Source organism: Zonotrichia leucophrys, chromosome 3 (assembly GCF_028769735.1).
Source record: "Zonotrichia leucophrys gambelii isolate GWCS_2022_RI chromosome 3, RI_Zleu_2.0, whole genome shotgun sequence".
NCBI classification, from domain to species: domain Eukaryota; kingdom Metazoa; phylum Chordata; class Aves; order Passeriformes; family Passerellidae; genus Zonotrichia; species Zonotrichia leucophrys.
The window spans coordinates 57,595,717-57,622,150 of NC_088172.1; the positions used below are offsets into that span (position 1 = coordinate 57,595,717).

The 26,434-nt window shown below is 37.2% G+C and overlaps 1 protein-coding gene across 6 annotated transcripts in view; it reads left to right on the forward strand.

The window, feature by feature from the left end:
* The window catches only part of UTRN (utrophin), a 341,485-nt gene that overhangs the window by 175,108 nt on the left and 139,943 nt on the right, over positions 1–26,434 (forward strand). Inside the window, exon 1 of one of the 6 annotated variants that reach the window (XM_064708391.1) lies at positions 7,665–7,769. The exons of the other annotated variants lie outside the window; for them this stretch is intronic. The gene's annotated coding sequence lies outside the window, so the exon portion shown is untranslated. Of the gene's footprint in view, positions 1–7,664; positions 7,770–26,434 lie in introns of those variants that run through there. 6 annotated transcript variants of the gene reach the window in all.

The window sequence follows — 26,434 nt, forward strand, 5'->3', positions numbered from 1 at the left end:
TTTTATGACTGTTTTGGTATTGTCCCAGCATCTTTCAGGAGATAAGTCTTCGGCAGTGGCATTTGTGTAGTGACTTAGGGAAAAATAAAATGAGATTAAAGACACTTTAGAAAGAGAAACAGCTGGCTTACAATTTGTAATGATGGTATGAATTTCATAGTCTTGTTTCACCTAATAGTGATTTACTGGGATGGTTTTTGAAGTCAGAGTCAAACACACTGAAAGGGAGAGCTGGCAGTCAGTCATGGCTGCACTTTAGAGTATTGTGGCTTCAGTTTGTAAGGGAGCCTGGAACTTGTACAGGCAGGGTGGCCAGAATTAATGAACCTGTTAAAAAGACATAAAATAGCACAACTAGGCACTGAGCTACAGAAAACACCCATCTCCCCAGTTGTTGCAGCACTGTCTGGTTTCTTCTTCTGATGCAACATTTTAGTAGATGCTCTGAGGTGAAAGTAGAATAGATTCCTGTTGCTACACAAGTGTGAGAGACTGGGTGACATGAAATAAGAGCTCTGCAGAATCTCTCAGTGCAGGAGGCAAATGAGCCAAGTGCTGACACTTCTGTTGATTTTTTTTTTTTTTTTTTTTTTTGTTTAACCTTTCCCCCTTTCCCCAGACCCCTAAACATTTCACCAACAGAAAAGGAATGCTCCTTGCCTCTGATACAGCCCCTTCTAAGGCTTTGCTTTATTTCTGTGATTTGACTGCTTCAAGCAGCAGGACTGTCAGGGTTTGCACAAAGTGCTAAGAGATAAAAGAAGCTACACCTTCTTTTTGTTTGCTCTTGTGCTGTAAATCTATGCAGATACACAGGCCATCACTGCCTGTGGCTTTCTTTTAGTAAAAGAGAGTACATTTTAATTTTTCTCAGTGTAAGAACAAAGGGAAGTAAATAAGGTGCTGTTCCTTCTGATATCTTGTGGCTGATTTTATTCTTTATAATTTGATCACAGCTATGGGAATTCTGATACCATGCTGATATCTCCTGTTACTGTAGCTGCTTTTGGCAACTTCCTTTGCATTATCATTTGGCATTAATTTTCATACATGCTCCTGAGGAAAATGATTACTTCCTCTTCCCAACTTTTTTGTGAAGTTCTGCGAAGTGGTCACCTGTCACTTAAAATTCAGTGCATTGAAGGGCCACCTACTGATTCCTCTGTAGTCGGCACCACAAATATTTGATGTTTACGTTTTGAGGGAGGAGGAAGCCCTCTTTCCTCTTCTCCATGAGCACTTTCTCAGCTAACATAGGCTGAGATGTAATTGTAAACAAAGTAGAATTAAACATTTTGTTGCTGTGCGTTTTGGAGAAACGTATTTCTGATTTTTCTAATGAAGAAAGGCCATGGCTTCAAAGTAATGTTATTCTATATATTGTCCACTTGCTATATTTGCTACTGCTATCTGGTTTCACTAATAATAACTTTGAGATTTGACAAAGAGAATACTGCAAAGGCTTTTCCTGTGGCACCATTGTTTTGTAAGTTCTTTAAGGGTTAGACTGTCTAGAAAGTATAAAATTGCACCGTGCCTGTGATCACAGTGAAGCTGTGCATGGAAAGCTGGTCCCTTACTCAGTCTTGGCTGTTATAGATGTGTGAATGAGGTGAGCTATGTAATTCAGCCTGAGTGATAAAATGGATTTGATTTAAAATGAGACACATAGTGCTGTGGAGGTATGTGATATGACTACACCCAAAAGGGCCTTTGAAATTACAAATAGAATTTAGCAAGCAACCTTCCTAAGAACATCTGTTCCTGATGATAGGCAAATACCTGCCAAATTTGCTACTGGAGTTTAGAGAGAGGTATAAGTTGGGTACTTGGGGTTCTGCCCCAGCATTTCCTTTTGAAATTTTAATGTGTCAAAAATATTTTTTGTTGAGGTAGAAGCCCCAAATTTTTTGGCTTGCATGTGGAAAGATGAGCTATGTATCCAAGGGTTGTGTGATACTATAGATAGCATTGGAGATGGACAAACTTTGTTTCAGATAAATGAATGATTCTGGAAGATGCTTCCCTTGTACTTGAAGACACTTGCCTTGTATTTGGGGAATTCAGAGAGGTACATATGAATTCAGTACAGAAAGATCTAGTAGGCATTTGAGGTGACGTTATCTTCATGTTTCTAGTACATAAAGAAATAATCTGAGTGGTGAGAAACAGTGCAGATAAAAGCACAGAGGCGTGCTTGTCACCTAGTTTTAGTTCAATGTTGAGGTCATCTCTTTCTGTGTTACTTAAGAATGTTTGTCTGGTCTGTTTAAAAAAGTTTTTTACAGTTCCTTTTAAGACAAATCAAGTCACCTTTTTCAAGATATTAAAGCTTTTTTTTTAGTATTTTATTCTGATGTGCAAATTAAATTTTATTCCTTATAATTGAAAGAAGTATAAGGTCCTTCAACTCACCAGAAACCTGAATTTACAGTTCAAGAATGTATTCCCACCGTAGTTTGCACATATTTCAATATATAGTGAAAGACCATTGTGCTTTCTCCTTTCTCATTTACTCATTGGCTAATTTGCAGCTTATTTAACTGTTTCTGGGAACTAGTGAAGTAAAGGTGAATGACACTTACTACCATTCCTATATTCCCAAGGTTTGCTATCCTGTCACTTAAGGATATTAAGTTAGCCTGAAATGATTCATTTTGACAAATCATGTTGACTGATGCTAATTTTCATTTTATATATGGAGTGCATACTACTTTCTCTTCACAGAAAATGAAGTAAAGCTTATGGACAGAAAATTCTTAGCTTTTTCTTTAATCCCTAATTTAAAGAGAAGGGTTATATCTGCATTTTTCTGCCATCTTCTGTTGGTGCTTGGAGATAACTACTAATAGCTCTTGGACACTAATGGCCTATTTCTAAGTATTATTTGTCAGATTTAATAAGTTATACATAATTTGCGAAAGCTGCACTTACTACTTTTGGCCTTTTCTCTTGTTGAAGCTCAGCTTTTTGCTGCTTCATCTGGGTGGTTGAATAATTATCTGAAACACAATATTCCTCATTAGTGAGATTGGGAGCAGAGGAAAGTATTGAACATTCCTTCCTTCTCAGCATAATAACTTAATAGCTTCCCTTTGTGGTCTTGTTAGTGGCTTGAATAAAAACATGCTATTTTCAAAAAGTAACGTCATAGATATATACAGGAATTAGGGTATCATTTATTGAATTTGTCTCTCTATAAAGGAAATTAACTATTTCCTTAGTAGTATGTTTAATTTTAAAATAATACAGTAATTTTGTTATTGTTGTTGATAAAAATAACAGCTTGTGTATGTATTAAGAAGTTGAGTCTGCAGGCAGTGAAGCAAACTTTGGCAGGATGGTATTGAAGTGAGTCTGGAAATAACTATGCAAACTGTATAACTATGCAGTCTGATCCCAACCTTAAACTTCAGGATGTGTGTTCCTACATGAATGCTTGAACTAGTGTGTATATCAGACACCTTTGCCAGTTTCTGAATATCTAGTTAAAAAATAACTATTTTATGATACTAGGAAGCAGGGACCTATTTTGGACAAACACCATCTATATCTTCGGTCAAGGATTTGTCAGTGTCTTCATACTTGAAGGCAAGTGTGGAAATGAATGATATCTAGTAGTAATGAGACCTACCTGTCACTCTGCCAAGGAGGGCTGGTTACATAAGGGTGTCTGTGTAGATCTTGCTGAAATGACAACATGTCCAGTTGGCACTGAGAAGAAGGCAGGGATTTTGCCTCAGTTACATTCACAATGGAAAAGATGGCATTTTTGGAACGTTTTTTTGCTAATTGGAAACTGAGTATATTGTGGAACATGTTTTGACAGTGAATGGTGTGTGGGAAGCAGGCATAAAGAAGACTAAAACCATAACAAAATCTCTTTTCTGATCACTTTAAGCATGGATAATTTAAGTGGACGGAATTACAAAGGATTATGAAATTGTGCATTTTTACCTTTAAAGACTGTGAAAGACTTCCTACTAAGTAGCAATTTTTTAAGCCGATGGTGACTGTTTGAAGGCACTGTATCATCTTTTAGGTCTGCTTAGAGAAATTCCAAAAAGCTCCATAGTGGCTCACAAACTGTGTTTTTCTGGAATACACAATACAGATTAGACATGTACAGCTATTTAAGAAATTATAACATGAAAAAGTAAGACGCAAATGACCTTTCAATAAGGAAACTGAATAATAATGAGGAATACTGAAGGCTAGTTTAATGAGCTTTTTGATAAGAAGAATACTTGTATGTGCACAGAGAATACTTGCTTCTTCTGGGATTGGCAATGTATCTTTGGTTTGGAACTTGTTAACTGTATGAAATCTTTGTTTGGAGGTCCAGCAGTGAAAATAAGGGTAAAGGAATGGATCATATATTTCTAAACAATGAACAGCAAGAAGATCCAAAAGATTTAAGTAATTAATCTGACTGTACTTTTAACCCGATCATGCTAACTTGAAAATGCTTTGCTGTTTTTATACCTTCCTGTTAGTTGTTTTCTGTTGTCATAAGTTTCCTGCTTCACAAGCTGGAAGATAATTTTTGGTGCATCTCAGAGGAGGGTAGTCTTTGGGTTTTTTTTCCAACATGTATCTGTTTTATAAAGGATTAAAATGCCTCAGAAAAGCTTTTTCTGCTGAAAGAAGTTTGCTGCTTGTTACTGCTGCCTCTCATGCTGACTTGTGTTGAGGGTCTCTCTTTAGCCTCCCAGTTGTCTGTGTTTCACTTTGAGCTTGGGCTATAGACTGCCTTCATCCTCTGCAATTCTTCCACCGCTGCACAGTCTGTGCTTGCTCAGTGCTCTGCTTGTTGATATTCTTGGCTCCAAGCTCCTGGCTGACAGGATAACACAAGTAATTAATCAGAGGAAGTTGATCATGCTTCACTAAAGTCTTAGGCTTAAACCATGAGGTGGTACCCATAGGAAAAACTGTCAGAGCCCTTCAGTTGGAATTCCTGGCTCATGCCTCTCTGTGGTCTCTTTTTTATTTTTCATTCTGAAAGTGGATTGATGTGTGTGGATACTTAGTGTCTGAGCAGGTTTAAAGCAGTGGTGTTATGGAGTTTTTTTCTGTGCTTTTCCTCCCACATATTCATGTATCCATTTATAGAATGCTCATTTGTGTTTTCTGTATTCTCAACAGGAGATGACATTTTGCAGACTTGAAACAAATGCCATCTTTCTCCAGCTTAGCGTGGTCATCATTTTCTGCCTATCTTATTAATTGGCCTTGCTGAATTTTTGGTGTCTCTTGACATTGTTTTACAATTGTGATCTGTGAATGCACAATTAAAAAGCTCTGCATGCAGCAGTAAGATTCCACTATGGACAGCTAAAGAACTATTTAACTCTCCTCTCACTTTAGGCTCCTCAGTTTATGTACTAAGAATTAATTATTAATTACTGTTTTTCTGTTTTGAAATAACACTATTTCTAGTTGGTAATTATGTCAGAATGTATTGAAAATGAAAATAATAAAAACAAGGCTTAAACTTGTCTATCTTAAAGTAGCTCTATGATGAATGCATGGGGTGTTTGCCATCTAAAAAAATGTTGATTACTTCTGTGTGAGGTGTCACTGGAGGTCACTTTTTAGCATCAGGTAAATGAAATTTACCTTTTTTATAATCATTCTGACTTGCTTGGGAATAGGGATTTATATTTTTGCAGCTTCAGTAAAGAATAATAAATTACTTAAGTGTTTCATATTTTAGGGTGAAGGTAATCTGTAAGTGAAAAGCTTTTTCAAAAAAATAAGCAAGTCACTTAACATCATTAATATAAACTAACTGTTTGTCTCCATTTTTCCACTTCTATAAATTTTAAACATAATGAAGAAAAGCTTTTTATGAAGATGGAATGGCCTATGGGTTGCCAAATGTCTGTGATGGCTGTGCAGGTTAGGGTTTTCCTCCCTACTGTGCTATGAAAGGTGGTGACTAAATTCACAGAGCTGTGATACTGCTGTGGATTAAGGTGTTCATCCTAAAAAAAAAAATCTGAAAAGCAAAACCACTCCCAAAGGTATTGATAATGTGTAAATAGTGGAAACTTCTCACATTTTAAGTAAAAAATTACTTTTTTATCATTTAGAACTATAGCTGTACAATTCCTGTCAATGTGTGACAAAAATACTGACATATGGTGTTAAAGGATATGAATGGCTGATACATCCACTTCCAGATTCTCAATTTTCCATGCTTTTCTATGATTCCTGGCTTATGTAAGCATATTTCTCCTTTTTAAAGCTCATCCTTGGTCTGTTGTATGGTTTGATGTGTGATAGGTCATCTGCAAAAAAGCAGGAGTTGGATTGCAGTCATTCCATAGTGGGTAACCTGCCAGCTCATATGGAGTTGATGATGAGCCACTTCAAGTCCTGGATTTTCTGGTAATTTATTCCCAGTCATAAAATAGTAATAGTGACACTTATCTTGGATGAAAAGAGATGCTGAAGTGAAGAACTTTTGATAGATGTTATTTTTCCTAAATTTTCCATGAATGTCCTTAATTAAAGTTTAGCCCAATTTAATGTTTTTTAAATAAATGTGGTGGCATGCAACATGTGTCTTAATGTAGAAAACTTAGTTTAGATAAAACAGTAAGGAACCAAAGAAAGGTGATCTAAAGGTGACTCTTTCCTACAGGCCCTCTATTTTGTATTGTTCAAGGTATAACTTTACACAATGATTAAACAATTCTGAAGACTCACTGAACTCTGGCTTTGGTATTTAAGTACTCTCATTTTTTCCTACATTTAGAAGGTTTGTGAGGAGCAGTCTCTGCAATATTTAATAAACAATAAGGCAAAAGAAAAATTATATAAATACCAGTTTATCTTGATTAATGTTGCCTTTTATCTCATGGTCTGCTTGATTCTTCAGGACCTTTGAATGCAGGAAAATCTGTGGGTGGGAGATTGAAATGAGCAAGATCAGATGTGAAAGTGTATTGCCCAGGAAGGCTGGGTGTGGGTAGAAGCAAGTAAGCAGAAAATGAGATTGACACTTACAAATGGTGACCAGCTTAATGCCTGGAAGTCAGCTTGATTCAGGATGTTTTTACATCATGTGAGGACCAGAACAGTGAAAGGGCCCCTGAAGCAAGTATTCCCTTGCTTGTCATGGGCATTAATATGCAATGATTTTGTCCTATAGTTTAACTTTGTCTCAGATTGTGTAATACATTGAAAAGAGGGAATTTTTAGTCTTCTCTCTGCTTGTTCTTTATATTCTAATAGCAAATAATTTTTAATGTATTGCTGTAGAGCCAAGGTTGTGTTAATTCCACTTCATGATTGCAGTTGTGGTTTAACATCTCAGCTGGGAACTAAGCATCATGCTGCCACTTGCTCTCTCCCTCTCTGGTGGGAAGGGGAGGAGAATCATGGAAAAAACCCAAACATTTGAGTTAAGAACACTTTAATAACTGAAAAAAAGTAAAACATAACAATGGTAATGATAATAAAGTATACCTCCTTCTATGTGGAGGTATAGAATGTAAGAAAATAAAGAATAGTGCAGAAGGTAGTCTCACACCTGAGGAGTTGCAGCTGTACTAATCACCAAAGATTAGGAGCAGGCCTGCCCTTAACAGCCCACAGCTGTGTCCAATAAGAAGAGGAGTGCTACAAAAGAGTGGGTTAGCTGGGCAAAGAGGGAGTTGGAATTGGTTGGTTATGCTGTGATGAGAGCTGGAGTTTGTTGGCTATGCTGTGAAGGAGTCAGTGCTGTGAGGAACTGCCCATGAGACATTATTGAGAAGGTATGGGAGCTTTGCAATTAGTTGGCAACACTACTACTATTATTACTAACTATACAAATACTAGTAATGGTAAAAAAAGACCACAGGGAAAAATGAAGCACAAGTGATGCACAGCACGATTGTTCACCAGTTGTGGACTAATGCCCAGTCCATCTCTGAGCAGTGATCAGTGGCTTCTCTAAAGTAAATGAAGATGTAAGATTTTAAAAACATACTTTATGGTTGACATATGTATTTATTTAGAAAATACATGGCCTTTAGAAAAAGTGTGCAGGCAGCTTAATGCAAGATGCCAGTTTCTGCCTAGAAGTCTTTATTAAGTGAATTATACATTTTGAAATAAAATTAATAGATTTTATTTCTTCCCTGCCCCCCTGTTGAAAATTAATAAATAAGTACAATAATAATTTGAATCACAATATTTACTTCCAGAAAGATAATAGAGGAAATATCCTCCATCTCATATGGTTTAATGAAGATTGGTAAGATTCTGTCACCTTGCAAAGGAAACTTTATCGCTCCCTGGTTTTATCATAAGTTTCATCACTAAATAGTAAGAATTGATTTCTTTGTCTATTTCTTAGGTTCAGCAACATACAAATGTTACTTTTGTTTTTAACACAGAGCTGTTGTGTTATTTTTGTGGCTGTGACCCAAGTTAAACTGTAGGTCATCACTGTGTCTTAGCTGACAGAAATGTCAGGTCTGATGCTTGTGCTCACTTTGGGTGGAAAGTTTGTAGCCTGCTGTCAGTTAAGCAAGTTTGATCTTTGACCCTTTTTTGCATAGTGTTGTTGGAAGTTGAAAAGACCATGCAAAATTGAGTGCTGTCTATTCTAAGATGGGAGAGCATGGAGAGAGTCATTAAAGGCAAGAGCTGTATCTAAATGGCAGAGTATGTCTTATGATGATGACCGAAATGTTCTGCACTAGATTAAGGGCTTCCATCTGCAAGGCAAAGTAGATCTTAGTGTTGCCAGGCAGGTAACATCAGTTCACATATCCTGTTCTCTTCCAAGGAAGTAAGAATAACTTGTCATCTTTTCGAGTTTATACTTTGCCTGTTACATGTCAGTGTTTTAAAAAGAAAAAAAAAAAAGTTGGCCTCTCAGCCAATGAGTTTGTTTTTGTTTGAAGTCTCCATAAAGCTTTAGTCTATTCCCTGTTCCTTGAAGTTTTCACTAGCAGCGATGTCTTCAAAATGGTATTCACTTTCAATGTGTTGGTATTACATTTTTTAAAGGCAAGACTTGCCAAATCTGTTTTTCCTATTCCCTACTGCCCAATATTTAAATTGCAACCATAGATTCTGGATTTGGATCGCAACTATTTTAACTGTGAAGTTACCACTCCTAAGAGTGGCTGGAAATAAGGAGTTGTTAGCATTTCCGTGGGTTTTTTTTTTAACCTTTTTTTTTACTGCATTCGGAAAGCTTACTCCTGAATTGAGTGTTCTTCTTCCTACCTAGTGTTAGCACCCCAATTTACTGAGTCCTTTTGTCATTGTGTTTCTTCATTCTTACTCTGCTGCTACTTCAGCTTGCTTTGGAGGGTGAGACTGGCATAAGAATCCTGTGTGTTTTTCACAGCATCCCAGTGACCTGGATTGTGAAGAGATTGCAGACACCCTCTTTCTCATAATTTTCTCTTTCAGTACAGGGTGGCTGAGTATCTTGCTGTGTCATTACAGATCAGCTGATAAAAAGGTTACTGACAAACCACAATAGAGTTTCTGCAGTAAGTTCAAGTGCAACAGACATGCATAGGCTGTTCTCCAAAGAGTCCTGATCTCTCTGGGCAGCAGATGTATGAAAGAAATCATGATACCCTTCAAGAACATTTGAACTGGCTCACAAAAATAAAATGGCTGTTTTAAATTACTGTGTTTACCTAAAGGCAAAATAGCTTTTGAGTAGATGTGTGTGTGAGCATATATTTTTCTTAAGTGTGGGGGAAATTGACTTTGCATGCAAGGCACCCAATCTCACCTGCTTTAGCCCAGTGCTTTGATACAATCTCTCTCACTGTGCTGCAGCCTCAGGCAGATGTGTGTCCTGATGTGTGCTGCTGCCCAGGAGGCAGGAGGGCTCAAGCAGTCTCCAGTGAGCAGTGTGCTGCCCGGCAGTGAGTGTGTGCTATGGATTCTTGCAACGTTCTGGTGTTCCTGGGGAGGAGGGAGGCACATTTTGTGCCACCCCAGCCAGTCTGTGGTGTGACCTTAGTCAGGAGGTCATCTGTGCTGAGATTCAAGAGATTGGGAGATCTGATTATGGTGAGCTCTTGAATGACTATAAACAGTGTAATTATTTTATCACTGTTAAATATTTTTGCAGAGTCAATGAGCTTATTTTACTGACAAATCCCTTCTTTCAGACCTTGGTAATGAGTCCAAGTAAATACAAAATTTGAATACAGATCTGTATGTGCAGTTCTGTGCATGTCTCTGTAAGACAAGATTGTCAACCTAGCGTTTGTGTTGGAAAAAAGATGAACAGCATCAAGGTGTCTCAAGCACACTTGAGAACTACAAAATTTAGTACTCAAGCTGTCCAGCTGGTTATTAAAATCCTTCTCTGCTTAATTAGTCTTTGATAGCTTGTCACTTAATAGCTTGGAAGAATTATTTACAAAAAGTGATAGAGTTTAAAGGAAAGCTGGAGAGGACTGGAGACTGCCTTGAAGTTGAATGTAAGAGGTGTAATCAGCTGTCAGCAGCAATGTCTGCTTGTGGATTCAACTGCTGATTTACTTTTTCCTGAGATTCAGCAGAGGCACTTCAGTGTGCTTTGGTACCTTCCATGCTGACACCAGTGTCGGCTGAGACTTTGTCAGCTTTTTGAACCTGAGCATGACCTGATTTAAAATCAGCTTAGAAGCTTGGCATTGTGTTATTTCATCAGTATTGTAATGATGCTTTTGAAACAGGCACTTGCAAAAATATATCTCTGCTCAAGAATGTTAATGACATTTTAGATGCAGACACTTGTGAATAATAGGCACATGGGGATGTGTAAGTGCTGGGCAGCTGTACCAAAAGATCCTTGTGTATTTTGGCTTATTACACCATATGTCTTTGGAAAGCAACACAGATCAGTATTGCTGAAGATGTAGTGCTTAATCTGCTGAAAAAAGCTAATTTATCATAAAATTGAGTTCTTGTTGATTCTTTACAAGAAAAAACAAAGTACTACTATGGGAGCTAGTCTGTGGGACAAGGAGAAAACAAAACAAACCAACCTAGAAAGACAGCAGCCTTCCTAGATGTTATTTCCCACCAAATCAGACTGAGGTTTAGAACAAATTAATCAACTTTAATCCAGTTGCATTTTTTCTGTTGGCAGTAGATTAATGGGTTTAATAATTATTTAGCCCTTGTAGTGCATTATAAGAATGACACTTTACAGAAACAGAAATTAAAACCTGAAGAATTTGCAGTCTTAAAGCAAGTGATAAATACTGTGAAACATGACCAGAGAGAATCTGTTCTAAACAAGCAGTGTCTGTTTCTACACTTGGTTGCAAACAGATTGTTGGCAGACTTCTTAATTATGCTCTTAGCAAGAGAACCAAGATAGGTGATGCTAGCAGTAGGAAGCAAGCAGTTGTAAGTAGGAGAGCTTAGTGTGCTGGAAGGGGAATCCTTCCCACATATCCATGTAGGAAGCAGGTGTAAGGCATAAACTGGGGATTGAAGGGAGTCTCCAAACAGTCTGTGAAAGTACTTTGAAAAGAACATTGAGACAATCAGTGGTCATGCTGCTTGGAGCACTGGAAGAAACTGTTTTGTGCCAGATATATTGAGTAGATTGATTTTAAATATGATGGTCTGAAAGGAAGAGGTTCTGTAGCTGATAGGAAAGAAAGGTAATGTAGGATTTTTTCCTAGCAGCTTGTGAGAAATATATTCACTTCATAAATATCCTAGAGGCATGAAACTATATTGATTTAAAACAATTCATGGTGTAGTCACAGATAACTGAGAGGATAATGAGATTGTTGTTTATGGAGCTGCTGGATGGAAATAAGGTAGTTTGCCTGTGCAGTGTTACTGAAATAGCCTTTAGCCACAACCTCTGGTAACTCAGAAATTCAAAAGTAGTAACTGCTTGAACTATAGCACTTATTAAGGGTAACAGCACAAGTCTTGGCAAATACTGTGTGTTATGGAATATAGTTCTCAAGCCATTTGTGCTTGAGAAAAGAAATTCAAGTTAGTGGTACCCTGCTTTCTTAGTCCTATTGCAAGTATTCTACATCTTGCAGCCTCATGTGGTATTGCTATTTTTCACTCATTTTATGTGAAGAGTAAATTATAGGCTATTATCTGTTACCCAAATAATTCCAAATGCTGCATGTACAAAGGAACTGTGCTATGCTATGAATGAAAGCATTTTATTTATCTCCCTCAAAGTGTCTAGAAGTAATTACTTCCAGTCCTGGTCAGCTAAATATTGAATTCAGATCCTCTCTGGGAGTAACCATCTTCTTAAAATTTAGAATGGTATAATTGCTGTGGAAGTAAAATCTTTGCCTTTAAAATATACCCACAGAGTTAATGTCTCCATTTTTGTTCCACTGAAATAGGGTGAGGTTTTTTTGTTGTTTTAGCTCCTGTCAGTTTCTGCAAGTAAACCCAGAACTCTTTCAACATTGTCTCTGGTTTTATTTCCCCTTTTGATAGCAAAGTGCCATCTATTCAGTTGGGGAAAAAAAAGAAAAAGAAAGGAGGATTGCATGTTAACATCCATGAAGAAATTTGCAATATAGGTAGATATAAAGATAGCAAGAGCTATTATTTATGCTGTGTTATTTATTATTAACTCAACACATTTTCCCCCATACAAAAATGACTCTGACATTCAAATGGCTAATTTTACAAGTACTGCAAATTCCAGGTAGAAATGAATCAGTTGTATACAAGTGCTGCATATGCATAGAATGAGTGTTCAGCTGCATGTGGGGTTTTTTCTTCTGATTGTTCAACATTTAAATTTGGCAACAGAAGTTTAATGAGTTTCATATACTGTGCAAAGGACTTCACATTTTACCTGCTTTATCAGCAGAGCAGCAGAATCTGAAAGGTTTCTAAAGGGAAGCTTTAGAAGGAAGGGAATGATCCTTCCGCTAAAGAAAGGAATGGTCTTGAAAACTGCAGGAGGTTGGAGCAAGACAGTGCTGAAGCTGGTAGCTGCTGTTCAGTGCCAGTGTGATGTGGCTCTCTATTCAAGTCAGAAATGGTTTCTTGAGGGAAATTTCTTGTAAAAGGCTTGTCCCTCCTATTTGAGTTATATCATCAAGTGCAGAACTTAGAATACAGAAACTGTTATGGATGAAACTGTATGGAGGGATAGAATGTTGGAGAATAAGGATAATGCAGAAGGTAGTCTCACACCTGAGGAGCTGCAGCTGTACTAATCACCAAAGACAGGAACAGGCCGGCCCTTAGTAGGCCACAGCTGTGTCCAATAAGAAGATGAGTGCTGCAAAAGGGTGGGTTAGCTGGTTGTACTGTGAAGGAGTCAGTGTTGTGAGGAGCTGACCATGAGAAATCACCAAGAAGGTATGGAGCTTTTGCAATAAGATGACAACCAAACTGCACTAGAAGTCCCAAGGCACACCAAAGCATGGTCCAAAGGCACTGGTAGGCATACAGTCTGTAGGGTCATTTAAGAATTAGCCTGAAGCCTTGAGCACTGACAGAGGAGCCATAGCAAGTGTATGCATACCCCAGGTCTGTTCCTGTTGCATTTCTGTGCTTCCTGATACAGATGTGGCCTGTATCACAGCCTCTCCGCTACATTCATGTGCAAGAGCAATATTATAGTTGAACAAGAGAAGCACTGCTATTATGGTGCTCTTAATCAGGACAATTTTCCAGGATCCTCCTTCAGTCTTACTGAAGCAGGTGCTGTGCAAAGAGATTAAAAATATTTTCCATGCATTGATTAATCTAAAGTGCAAAGTAGGAGGTGGGTGGATAGACCTAGGTATGTAATCAGAGTGGTAGGGGACAGGGTCACCATCCTCCTTGTCTAAGAAGCTGAATATGATAAACACCATTTAATGATGTCATTGTCATACAATAGGATGCCACTTTTCCTAGTACTACAGTGGTACAGCACTGTTCCTCAGATTTGAATATGAAGTGTGCTTCTTGATCACTTGGGGGAACTCAGAAATCAGCTGAGAACATGTCTGTGTATTCTCTGTAGAAATACTGGTGCTCCCTGACTTGCCATCTCTCCCTGTTGTGTGCCCCTTTGTTCAAGATTTGTGTTAATGAAGCAGGATAAGCTTCGTAGGTTAAGTCTGAGCATCAGCATCACTTCTTGTGGCTTTGCATTTGAAAGGTAAGCTGGAGGATTGTAGAGGCCAGAAGACTGAGTCAATGTTTTTCTTTCTGATCATGAATTTTTAGTGAAAACAAAATATTAGGAAAGCATTATTAATACTGTCTTGTTAAATAATAAAGTTAGGACATGCTGGTTAAGGTATACCATATAATTTTAATTTGCCACCCTTGTATATATGCATTATGATTCAGTCCTTAATTACATGTTTTTGCTATCTTTCCACTCTCTTCTTGCTTTGTTTAGTGGGCAAAAGCCAATACTTACTGATGAAATACCTGCTCAGATTTTTTTTCCCCTCTTCCTTGTAGTTTTATATGGGACTCAATTCTTTTTTAGATCATGCTGTTTGAAATCTTTTGTGAGAGTATTTTTTGTTAGACACATTTTTTGAAATGCTGTAAAACATTATTTGTGGCCCTGTGGTACTCAGGTGTTTCAAATATAGTGAAGTTGTCTGCTAAGCTGAGCAGTGTACCCTTTACTCAGTTTTGCAATTAGAAACAAAGTAGATAAGCCATACAGCAGCTTCTGGATCCTTGAAGATGCTTTTTCTTGCTTATCTGTGTTGTAATGAATGCACTTTTTAAACCTTTTGTTGCTCATGGAACACCTTTCACTGACTTTATCTGAGACTGCAGGCTCCTGGCAGAGCCTTCAGACTGGTGCTTGCAGTCCAGCATCTGAGCACAAGGAAAGGGGTTTTGCTTCTTTTGGCAACTGTGGGACTTTGTACAAGGTGATTTTGGCAAACATCCTGCCGGATTTTTGTGACAGAGGTGAAACTAGGTATAGACAAGGAATCCTGTTATTTTAAATATCTAGTCCAGTTGTTCTAGAATAACCTTCCTTTCTGTTGCTGACAGGAAGGTGACTGAAGGATAGGTTCCCATGCTGGTCTTTTGCTGCGGGCTTTGTGCAGTGTTTCTTGTTCAGTTGCTTCTGCAAATGTTGATCTTTCCAACTGTACCCTCACAGACCGATTCTCTTGCTCCTCCTGTCTTCTCTCCATGGTGGCTTGTTCCCATCCTTATTCCTCAGCATGTCCAGATGTTACTGCTGTGCCTTCCTAACTCAGTCTGCTTTTCTGCCAGTCATACCTTTCTCTGTTTCTCTTTACCCTCTGGTAAACAGTTAAGGTTAACTGGATTAAAGTCCCAGGTTCTCTCCAGGGTCCTTATCCAATTTTCATTTTCCCCACCTGCTCTTTCTAGTTTTCTGTTGGAGATTTTTCCACAGTGTGGTTCAGTTTATCTTCTTGTTGTTCCCTTCTTTGCCAGTTACGTTTGTTTTGGTATTCTCAACTCCACATGGAAAGCCTGTCACCAGGTTTGAAACATGTGCAGATTGGGCATAAATCTGGGGCGTTTGGGCTCCTAAAGCTTTATTTTCTCCTGTTTTCTCCTGCTGGCTTTTACTTAGGCATTAATTTGTATGCACATCTATTATTAATTTAAATCGTCAGAGAAATAGTCAAATTTTGATGTATTTTGATGTTGATTTATATTTTAATTAGGTGATAGAGAAGCATACTGCTTCTGACGTATGCTGCAATAGTTATTTTAAATATTGCTTTTTTTTCTTTTTTCTTTATTAGGACAAAATGAAAAAAAAAAACCCTGACTACAATAATGCATAATTCTAGCTTGAATGTTGAAATTTTGCTGAAATGATGAGCAAAAGCAAAGAGTTTATAGCTAATGCAGGTAACATTAAAGACTGTGCTGGCTTTATGGCCACCTCTGTTACATTAAAATATTGTTATAGAACTCCTCAGAGAACATAACTGAATGTAAATCTGGAATTAGTTGTTCTGTGTCAGGCTTCTAGAGCTGAGAACTTTATTCCAAAATCTATATGAGATGAAAATATGCTGTCTCAAGGAGAGATAGTATGGTTATTTCACTAATAATTTTTATTGTACAGTATTTATTTTTATTATTGCTATGTAGGTTGTTATTTAGTCCTCAGGGTATGTACAAGACCCGGGTATAGACTAAGACCCTGGGGTAAATAAGTTTGAAGGAAAATGGATTTGTGTATTTTTGCTCTGATAATGGATTTGGGAAATAATTTTTAAAATAATTATTCCATAAGTTAGACAAAAGTTAGACCTCTGACTAAAAAAAGCCACAAAACCAAAAAGCCAGTCTATTTGAGTATTTGAATTTTATTTTGGAGCAAGTAAATTGTATGTGTATAGAATGAGGTGTGTGTAATTGGGTTATGTCTTTCATTCTGAGCAAGCCTGAGGGGCTCTCCCAAACAGGTCTCCAGTAGAAGCAATTTTAGTAAGTTGGTGCTGTGCATTAAAATGAGTAATAACCAAACTACTATGCTGAGGTGTTTTCATGCAAACCTTGTAGGGCATTGCTGAACTGATGTTTCTGGTGCGCAGCATTTGTCCTTCACTGGTCTGCATATACATTTGTGAAAAGGTGGCAAATGTTATGGTTGCTTAAAAAAAAAAAACAAAACATCCAAACAAAGAACAAAAAAAAGCTCCAGTTCTGGAAATCACAGACCAGCAAATCTGTATTTGGTACCAATAGTACAGCTAAAAATGATAGAAATAGAATTGGTAGCTATTAAATAACTGTTACATATTAAGAAACAGCTACCAGCTTTTGAGAAGATGCTACACCACAAAAATATTTCAGAATTCTTTAAATTTAGAGTAAAAAGGCCACCACAGAGTCAGTCAGTCGGCATACAGTATACTTATATTACCGAAACCTATTGATGGATCCCTATATGTATATATTAAAGGGAGAGGAAGCTACTGTGGTTGATGTTTTTGTGGCTAAAAAAACCAAATCCCTTTGTGCTGTCATGGTGTAAGAAGGAGTCTTCTTTTAGGTTAGGTTTCTTGATGAACTTTTACAGTTCAATATATTAGTGAATGATTTGTGGAAAAAGAATGAATAATGGTTTTCTGAAGTGTACTGCCAGTGCATATTTATTAAAGACAGCAAAACTAAAATGTACTGTGAAGAGTGGCAGTGCTTTCTAAGGTGATTAAAATGGCATATGAGAGACTGTGCCAGAAAAAACAGTCCTAATTACATATGAACAGTAATTGGTTCTTAATTGGCTACACTTCAAAAAAGGATCTTCAGGGTAATTCTGGGTTTGAGTTTAGTGTTGTTTTAGACACAGATTATTCTAAACAAAAACAAGCAAAGACAGTTTCAGGAATTGAAAGTAATTAATGGTTTCTAATAAAAGAAGAGAGAACAGAATGAAAGTATTATTTATACTACTGCATGTCCTTGGTAAATGGTGTTACTGAATACTATGATTTTTGGATTTGCCTTATCCTCAGGCATTCAGTATAGTGCAGTACCGTTCAACTACAAAAGATAGTGAGAAAAGTAAGGAGAGCAAATGGATGCCCTGGAAAGCTTAGAATGGGATGAAAGTAAGTAAATTATGATTCTTGGTATGGAAAGCCATGGGCCCATACTCATCTCATTGAAGTCTATAAACTCTTTGAAGAGCAGGGAGAAGATGAAGAAGGAATAATTTGTTCCTTATGTCTCCTATCATGGGAATGAGGAGGTACTTAATGAGGCAGTAAGTTATTAAATAAAAGGAAATGCCTTGTTATATGACAGATAATTAAAATGGAGGACTTACTTCTGAGAGATATAAAAATGAACTTGGAGTGTTTGGACAAAATCATGGCAAAAAAAAGTTCATCAGGGTTATTAAGCATGATGTTTAGATTGTGTCTGATTCATTATGTCCCCTGGCTTACTGATAATTGAAGACAAGGAGAGTGTATCAAAGGAGGGATTCCTGCCATTGTACAGTGTTGTACTCTTTAGTCTGACCTCTTGCTGCTTTTAGGTTACATTCATGACTGTGAATCCTGTTCTTTGTCTTAAACCAGAAGGGAATCCAGTCACCGGTTCTGCCTTTATTTAGAAGCAGGAGTAAAATGTAGATTCCTTCCTTGCAAAGAAGCTGAAGACCTTTTTGGGTTTCACATTGTTTGTATTGAGTACTTTTATTTGATAGAATAGCACTATTGTCAGTTGCCCTGTTTTGATCCTCTGAAATGCAGGCTGTGGTTTTGGTTCAAAACTGCATTCTGTCTTGGAATAGTAATTGGTCAAGTTGAAGTCTTTTAATGTTTGGGATTTTTGTTTTTTTTTTTTGCTCTGCTTTAGGCTGGGGAGTGATGTTTTGTCCTTTGCAGATAAAAGGTATTTTGATTGACATCAGTGAGCCAACCCCTGAGAAACAGTTTGTGACAAGAAGAGGAGAAAAAGGATTTGCAAGGATCTAGACATGCATTTGCAGGTTAGGTGTATAAAATGCTGGCACAGGCTCACACAGATAAATGAATTGTTCACTTGCTAGAGCTGCTCCATTCGTTCCCTACACACTGACAGACTCTAAAGTTAAACAGAAAAGCTAACAAAAACTGTTCAAACTCATTCAGTTGTTTGCTTTAGCTTAAATGTTGTTTATTTCTACCTCTTTCTGTCCCCTCTGCACCATATAAAGCAAAGAATTTTTTAAGCACTCAGTTGCTAGGTGGAAGTCAGCCTGGTGTCTGTACATCTCAGAGGACTACTCAGCACAGAAGGGAGGGAGGAAGTGTGGATGTATGCATGTGCAGATATTTTCAGTTAATCCCTTCCTAATTGGGTTACTGTTGAGCTCAGTACTGCCAGCACCATTGCGAATTTCCAAACATTTTTACTTTTCCTCTGAGAGCTTGGTATTAGAGGTGGTAATCTCTCTTCTTTTTTGTATTTAGAAAGTGTTAAAAAAATTGTAAAGGGAACAAAGTGTATCCTAAAAGCCCTTGAAACAGACAACTATTAGGCTTATATGTTTGACTCGTGGGTTTTGAGTCTTTAGCCGTACTTGACATTTGCAACCTGATAGAATAACCTCTTCCACAGAATTCCTGGAAATCAAAACTGAAATTGTGGCTGCTAGAAAGGGTATTTTAGACTCAGTTCTGAAACTGCCTGAGACCCAGTGCTCTCTTATGCATGATTCAGCCTTACAAGGATTCCCTATCTTCCATGTTTTCAGTAGGATATCTACTGACTTCTTTGATAAAGGCAAAGCATTGATTACCTGCATGGGAATTTTGTAGCTGTTGTTTTCTTTGTGGTTCAGACCCAGGGCTCACTTTTAATGAACAAATTTTTTTCTGATAATCATCCCATTACAATTCACTGAACGGAGAATGTAGATTTTCAAACTCCTCATTTTTCTAAATGACAGCAGTTTAGTATTTGGCTAAGATACAGCTTAGGAAAGGAATAATGCAAATTAAGTAGATAATCTAAACAGAAATTTTCCCCTGGCAAGTGTTTGCATGTAAATGAAAACAAAGTCAGTTTTGTTTTGCCTTTCTGATGAAACACAGCAACAGTTTTAATGTTTCCTCAACTGTAGACTGAAGTCAGAGTCTGCATCACAAAACTTTGCCAAATTTTGAAACTTGCTGAAACCTCTGAAACTAAGTAATAATATTTTATTGAGCTTTGTTCCTATTTTGTTGAGATTTGAGCTACTAAGGAAATAAGTATACTGACATATCCTGTATAGTAGAGGATTTCTTTGTGCTTGATCAAATATGTTCTTGGTGAAATAGTATTGCTTTTCTTTAACAGTTTTCTTGGTTGTTTGTTCCTCTCACTCCCATCAGAAAATTGTGCTAGAATCTCGTTCTGATATATAGAATCCCTTGTCTCTCCTATGTAGTTAATGGAAAGGAGCAAGCTCCGTGAGAGGATAATTCATATTCAGTCTTTAGGAAGAGAACTTAATTGTTCTGAGTTGCCTTTGAAAAGATTGTGTTTCCATTGATGAAATAAATGGTGACTGGTTCTGGTTTTCAGTGTAAATCCTCTTGTTCTAGCCCAAACAAATTTACGGCCATTGTGTAAAAGTATGGAAAGCAGAGCATGGTTTCATCAGACAAGATTCTTTTTTTTTTAAGATGGTAGTGGTAGCTTTTCACCACATAGACTTAAATACAGCTGTGAAAGTATCAAAATACTGGTATGATTTTGTTATATGGATAATTTTCATGTTCTGTGTTTAAGAAAAATAATCATACTAGTAATAATATAGAGAAGTGTTACTGAGTGAATGAAAGGCCTTAAAACCCCTGTTTGTATGGAATGTTGTAAACAGGAACAAATTGACAGAAAAATATTAGGGATATTAGTGAGGGCAAGCTATTGAGGGGTTTGGTTTTTTTTTTTTTTTGTTTGTCCTTCAAGCTATCAAACAAAAACCCCCCAAAAATTGAATCTAATATGTAAAGGTGATCAATCTGCCTCAAGAGATTAAAATCCAAGACTCTAACCAAAGAAATGCGTGTGATTTTAAAGTTCTAATGGGTGTTTCAGTTGAAGGGTGTGCTCTTACTTCTTCTGTTGAAGATCAAATTCTGATTTTTAATGTGAGCATGGACTCCACATTAGGCTCATTCTTATATTTACTTAGTTATTTATTGCAGAATCACATCCTTTCATTGCTACCAGGTTTCTTAGGAGCAGTGGTGGGAGAAATGTTGTTCTAAAAAAGAGTGTGAAATTGTTGAACTATGAACAGAAAAGAGATTGCAAACCAATAAAATATGTATTAATTTGAAAATATTCTGAAAATGTACTTTTAGACTAAATAAATGATTTAATGAGATTGAAATGTCACTTTAGACAACCTCCTCTAAGATGGAAGTACATCATAAGATGTTTTTTAAGTCTGGGTTCTGTGCTGATGTGAGCCAGTTATGAAACCACAAAACTCTGTTGCATTAACCGTACAGAAACTGAGGTTTCTCCTGCAGTAAGAATATGTAAAATGCATCAAACAATAATATGAAGTACTCAAATGTTAATGTAATGGCCACATTTGGTCAGGGCTGAATCTGTTTTTACAACAGGACAGAATGTTGTCTGTCAAAGGGCCAGGCTGGTTTATTGGGCCCAGTCCCCCTCCTGTCACAGCGCTGTGGTTGCTTGTGGGAAAGCTGAGCCCAGAAAATGCTCTGAAAGCTGCAGTTTGCCCTCCTCCCTTGGGAATGCTGCCATTAGCAAAAGCCCTGCTATAGATTGCAAAGCTGGCTGGCTTGCTTGATGCTTGCATCTGTCAAAGAAAGTTAGTTTGAAGTCCAGTGTCCACTGTAGAATTGTTCTGTCCAGCCGAGCAGCGATTGTCTGGTGGGACCATCAGTGCTGCCACACAGGGCGGTGGCAGCAGTCACTGCAGTGTGAATTTTTGGTCCTTCTGAAGGAGACAAAAGATATGCAGCAAAACCACTAATTTTCTCCTGTGCTGCTTGTGGGTGAACCAATACCCATCACACTTTAAAAAATGTATGATCTATAGATTTTTTGTTGTTGCTTCTTTGTAATATATGATAAAGATGCAAATTTCACTGCAGAAGAGTGGAACAAGTCTCTGTAGTAATGGAATAAGATTTGGGACCATCCCATGAGGGAAAAGAACCTTTTCCTTATGTGGCATCCAACTATTAGAAGATACTGAATGCTCACAGAGAAATCTTGAACAAAAATAAGAGCAAATATATAACTGTCCTGAAGTTTCTGCAGCTTCCTTTTTTGACAATTCACTATAGAGAAATTGTTTTTCTTGAGAAAATAATCAGGCAGTGCTTATTAGACAGTTGTGTTTAATAGCTCAGAAAAAAATTGTGTTGATCTGTATGGCATTGTTTCCTTCTCATGATATACATAAATTTTTTAAATTTTAAGAGCGAAAGAGAAGACTTAAGTATTGTAATTATTGAAACTAGTTTCTGTTTGAGGTTATGACACATCTCTGATGTAATAAATGCATTTTTCAGTCTCTGCCATGCTTGTTGGAGGTGTGTTAAAGTAACATTTTTGAAGCATACAAAATGCCACAGACTCTAAACAGCACAAAGCACTTGTCCAGCACTGATGGCACCACACTGATGAGGAAGCATCAGATACAAGGTGCACTAAGGACAGTGTTTCAAATTTGCAGGCCTCCTATTGGCAGTTTGGGAATTCCATGGATTAAGAGGATTTTATAATCAAAATGTGTGGTTGTAATAGTACACTAATGTCAACCCCTCACTGGTATATATGTAATGATCTAAAATAAGAGAATTTTTTTTCATAAAAACTAAGTTGTAGGAGAAGCAGCAAAAATAGGAAACTTTAAATACATAGAGCATGTATTACATAAATGGACAAAAACATGAACAGTTTAAATATTCTGTTGATTTAGCTACATGCTCATATCTGTAAGGTGAGTTTTGGGGATGGTACACTGTAAGTAGCTTATTAGCTTCAGAAGCTATGATTGCATTTCAAGCAATACTTATTTAGTGGAATAATCTTCTAAAACAGATTTTTTTAAATGTATCACTGGTGGTGAAGACTGTATTTTTATGTTCTAAACCAGGTATTTTCTTTTTAATATTATTCATAAGCTCATGCATGGCATTTCCTCGGTGACAAGGAACAATTGTTTCTATTCACCTCTTGCAGATTTATTTTAAATGCATTAGGAGTATTCAAAATACTCTTTTTTTACCTTCTCATCTGCAATGCAAACTTTGTTTTGCAACTGTTGTCATTTGCTCTGGCTCTTGACTTCACTCAGTCCCTGGTATGACTGTCTGGGCTGCCTTTGCAGATGCTCGTTCCTCCCCTCTACATCTCATGTTAGCAATAATGTTTTTCCCTCTCAATTGAAAAACTACTTGTAACTCCAAATGGCATTCCCTCAATGATCTGTAAGAGTGCAAAATATTCACTCCTAACAGTTCATTTATGCCTTGATTGTTGGCAACATTTTCACAGTGGAAACCACTCAATAGAGTTGTTCAACTCCTTGCAAATATTAGCTTTTCTACTCTCCTCCATCCTTTACTGAGGGCAGAGAAGGGAAGGAAAAGTTGTCTGCAGTGGGATGGTTGTGTTCCCAGGCTGGCAGTGCCCTTGGTGTGGAAGTATCCAAGTGGTGGTGGCAAGGAAGTGGCCAAAACAGAGTTCAGCTCTGGGCATGTTAAGTTTAGTGATGTTCAAAATGAAGAGGGAGGCTATTTTTTTAAAGCTGCTGTAATTAATATTGTTCCTTCTGAGACAATACACACAGCTGTTTCTTTGATGATGCTGTGTGCTGTTTTGAGTTTTGTTGAAAGTGCTTATTCCAGCATGCATCTAATGTGTGCAGAGTATAGAAATTACTTAATACATGAGCTTGTCTTGCTGCAGTGAATCACCTTTGTAGATCTTATTGTAAATTCATCCATTTCCTAAAAATGCTGATACATGATCAGTTGGTTTGACAGTAGGCTTATGGCATAGGTAAATCCACTGCTTCTTGCCAGGCTATGTAACAAAATTTTTCAGCAATAAGTGCAGTAAAAAAAACATACTGGAGCAGGAATATATTTTTCTTTGTGTCTTCAATCATTCCTATAATTCATTTTTATAACCTCCTGCAGCAGAATAACTTGGTTTATAATGCTTTGCAGTGCAACATTTTGTAAAGGCTTGAATTTTTTTAAAATTTTAACCCAGTAGAAAAGAATAAAAAAAACTACTTCATCCACCACTTCTTGCCTTTTCTCTCTTTTTTCCTTCTTTGCCATTTGTCTTTAATCCATAAAAATGCATGCTAACTGTTGCTACTGCTTCATACTTCATAGTTTTTTGCATCTTTCTTTTGTGTTACTTTGGTTTTGCTTCTTTGTCATTTACTTGTTAGGGTGCACTACTGGTACTTCAGGAAATAAATAGCTTGTGGATATGTGAAAAGGATGATTTCCTCTCTACCTGTGACACACAGGTCCCTGAGATGTCAGTGCCCCATCTAGCCCAGCTTTCATGCCAGTACTTTTCTTGTTGCATGTAGCAGTGAGAAAGATTCCTGTGTCTAAGGCTGCTGCGTATCTCCAATCTGCAGCAATCAAAAAAGTAGCCAAATATCTTTGTTATATTGTGATTGGAGGAGCAACCTGCCTGTCTAAACTCCTTTGAAAAATTGGTTACTTTGTTGCATGAGTAATTCCTTCTCCTTGTTTCAGCACTGAAGGATTTCTTTCCTTAATTTCCAACTGGAGCTGTTGGCTGAGGCCTTGGGCTCCTGCCATCTGGTAATTTTCCTTTCCCATTGTGGCTGCTCCTTAAATGTCAGATTGCACTGCTTTTTCTGAATATAAGTGGAACAAGTTCCTCCAGAAATAGTTTTTCTTTTAGTGATCCCAGGCCCTTGGCATAAACTCAGCTGCATCTTCTTATTAATTGATCTCACTTCATCTCCATTGTCTTGCTCCCATCAACTCTTGAGTGCTGAAGCTTTTAGGTTCTCTTGGCCTGTGCTTGCCAGATGGCATTGCAAGGGATCACCGTGGGTGTGTGCAGTGCACTCTTCCCACTTCCAGTCCAATCATGCTGTACATCATTAGTTCTTAAAGAGGCATTTGTATTCCAGTTGGAGTTTGTAAAGTTCCCCAAATTCTGCAGGGTCTGTCTCACAGGGTCATTCCTCACTGTGGCTAAGCAGGGAAAAGGACAGCCAAGAAAACTCTGCCCAGTGGACATTGCACATAACAATTATGTGGGGCTATTGAGACTTTGAAAAAGCTTCAGCAGTAGCTGCTAAAGGAGACAGATGCTTCTCGTTTCATCACTAAATCAGAGCTTAAGTGCACTAATTTGTACATGCCATTCAGTTATCTCTGTGTCTTTCTGTCAATATCCGTTCTTTTGTCAGAAAGGCGCTTCCTGAACTTTCACTTGCTTCATCCTCAAATTAAGCTCAGATTTGATGTGCTGCTTGGCCTACAGTATCCTCACTATGCTAAAAAGAGGGAAAATTTGCCCATTGCTCAGAGAGATTAGAATACATCCTCCAGTTTGTATAAATATTTTCTTATTTTTTTCAATTGTAATATGTTTTAGAGATGAGTATTTTCCAATATTCACTTCCAAAAAGTAGGACTAATAAATGAAAGACTGCAGGAAATCCTACAGTATCTTAAAAACTCCTATAAAATTGAAACCATCTCTGGTAAGTACATTTGCGATAAAAATGGTACTTGCATACTGGAGTGGATCTCAAATATAACTTTTTCCTTAAAATGGCTATAAATTTCTTCTCCCTAAAAGACATTTTTGTGTTGTTTTAGAGCTTTGAATGCCCATATGTTTAGTTAATACTTCAAGTTGGGAAATAAATATTTGAAAAGCAAGTCAAATACAGCATCTGGCATGGCTTAAAAATTTTTTAATCCAAATAATTTTGATAAACTAATACATTTACTTAATTATAGTTGTGTTTACTGTATTTGAAAGAATCTTTTTTTAATTAGGTTTAATGTTTCTTATACTATTCCAGTAATTTGTCACTCTAGAGAATTTCTACAGAGATTTCCAGTTAGAACTTCCTTTTTCCAGTGCGTCTGGCAGCTTCTGTTTTCTCAGAGGGGAATGTTTACAGGAGGCTGCTCTAAGTGATCACTGTAAAGAGCATTTTTTCCATCTCTACTGGGATTCACCCATCATTTGTGCTTTCTGATAGTATGAGTCAGTCTTTGTCCTTCCTTCTCTGCTGGAAATGATGGGAATTAGTGGCTTCCTCAGACATTTCTATAATATTAAGTGAACAGAATTGGATTGGGTATGTTTTGGGAATTACAGTATTAAAAGGAAACTTTTGCATATCTCAGAAAGAGAAAATTTAAACTGTATTATAAGGTGTAGTTAAAATTTGATCCAAAACAGGTTTATTAAATCCAAATGCGCAGATAAGGATATCTGAGACAAGTGTGGTGACACTCTGGAAGGAAAAAGAAGATGAATAAAAATCCTATAGGTGCAGCTACCCCTATGTGATTTATTAAGTCTGTGAATTACTGAAAAAAGTCTCATTAACAGGTGCTATTGGGAGAGAGAACATTGTGAATCCTGCTGCAAATAATTTGGAAGGCACAATTTGTATTCTTTCATTTCTTCTTTTCATTTATTATGAAACCTTAGCACTTCCAGATGGAAGTGGTACATTTGCCAAGAATAGAAAAGCAGTTGTTTAAAAAAAGAGGCTGCAGAGAAGGGAAGACTCCTTTCCCAATTTAAATATATGAAAAAAAATTAAAAAACAAACCTTACTCATTTGAAGTGTGAGTTCAACAGCAGTTCTGGAGGTCCATGCTTCTGTACTGGTATAATACCATAACTCAAGTCAGTAGAAATTCTAAGTACAAAATGATGAAAATGGTACCAAGATGATGTAGGTTACAAAAACCCCCACACCTGTTTGACAAGATTACCTCCATCA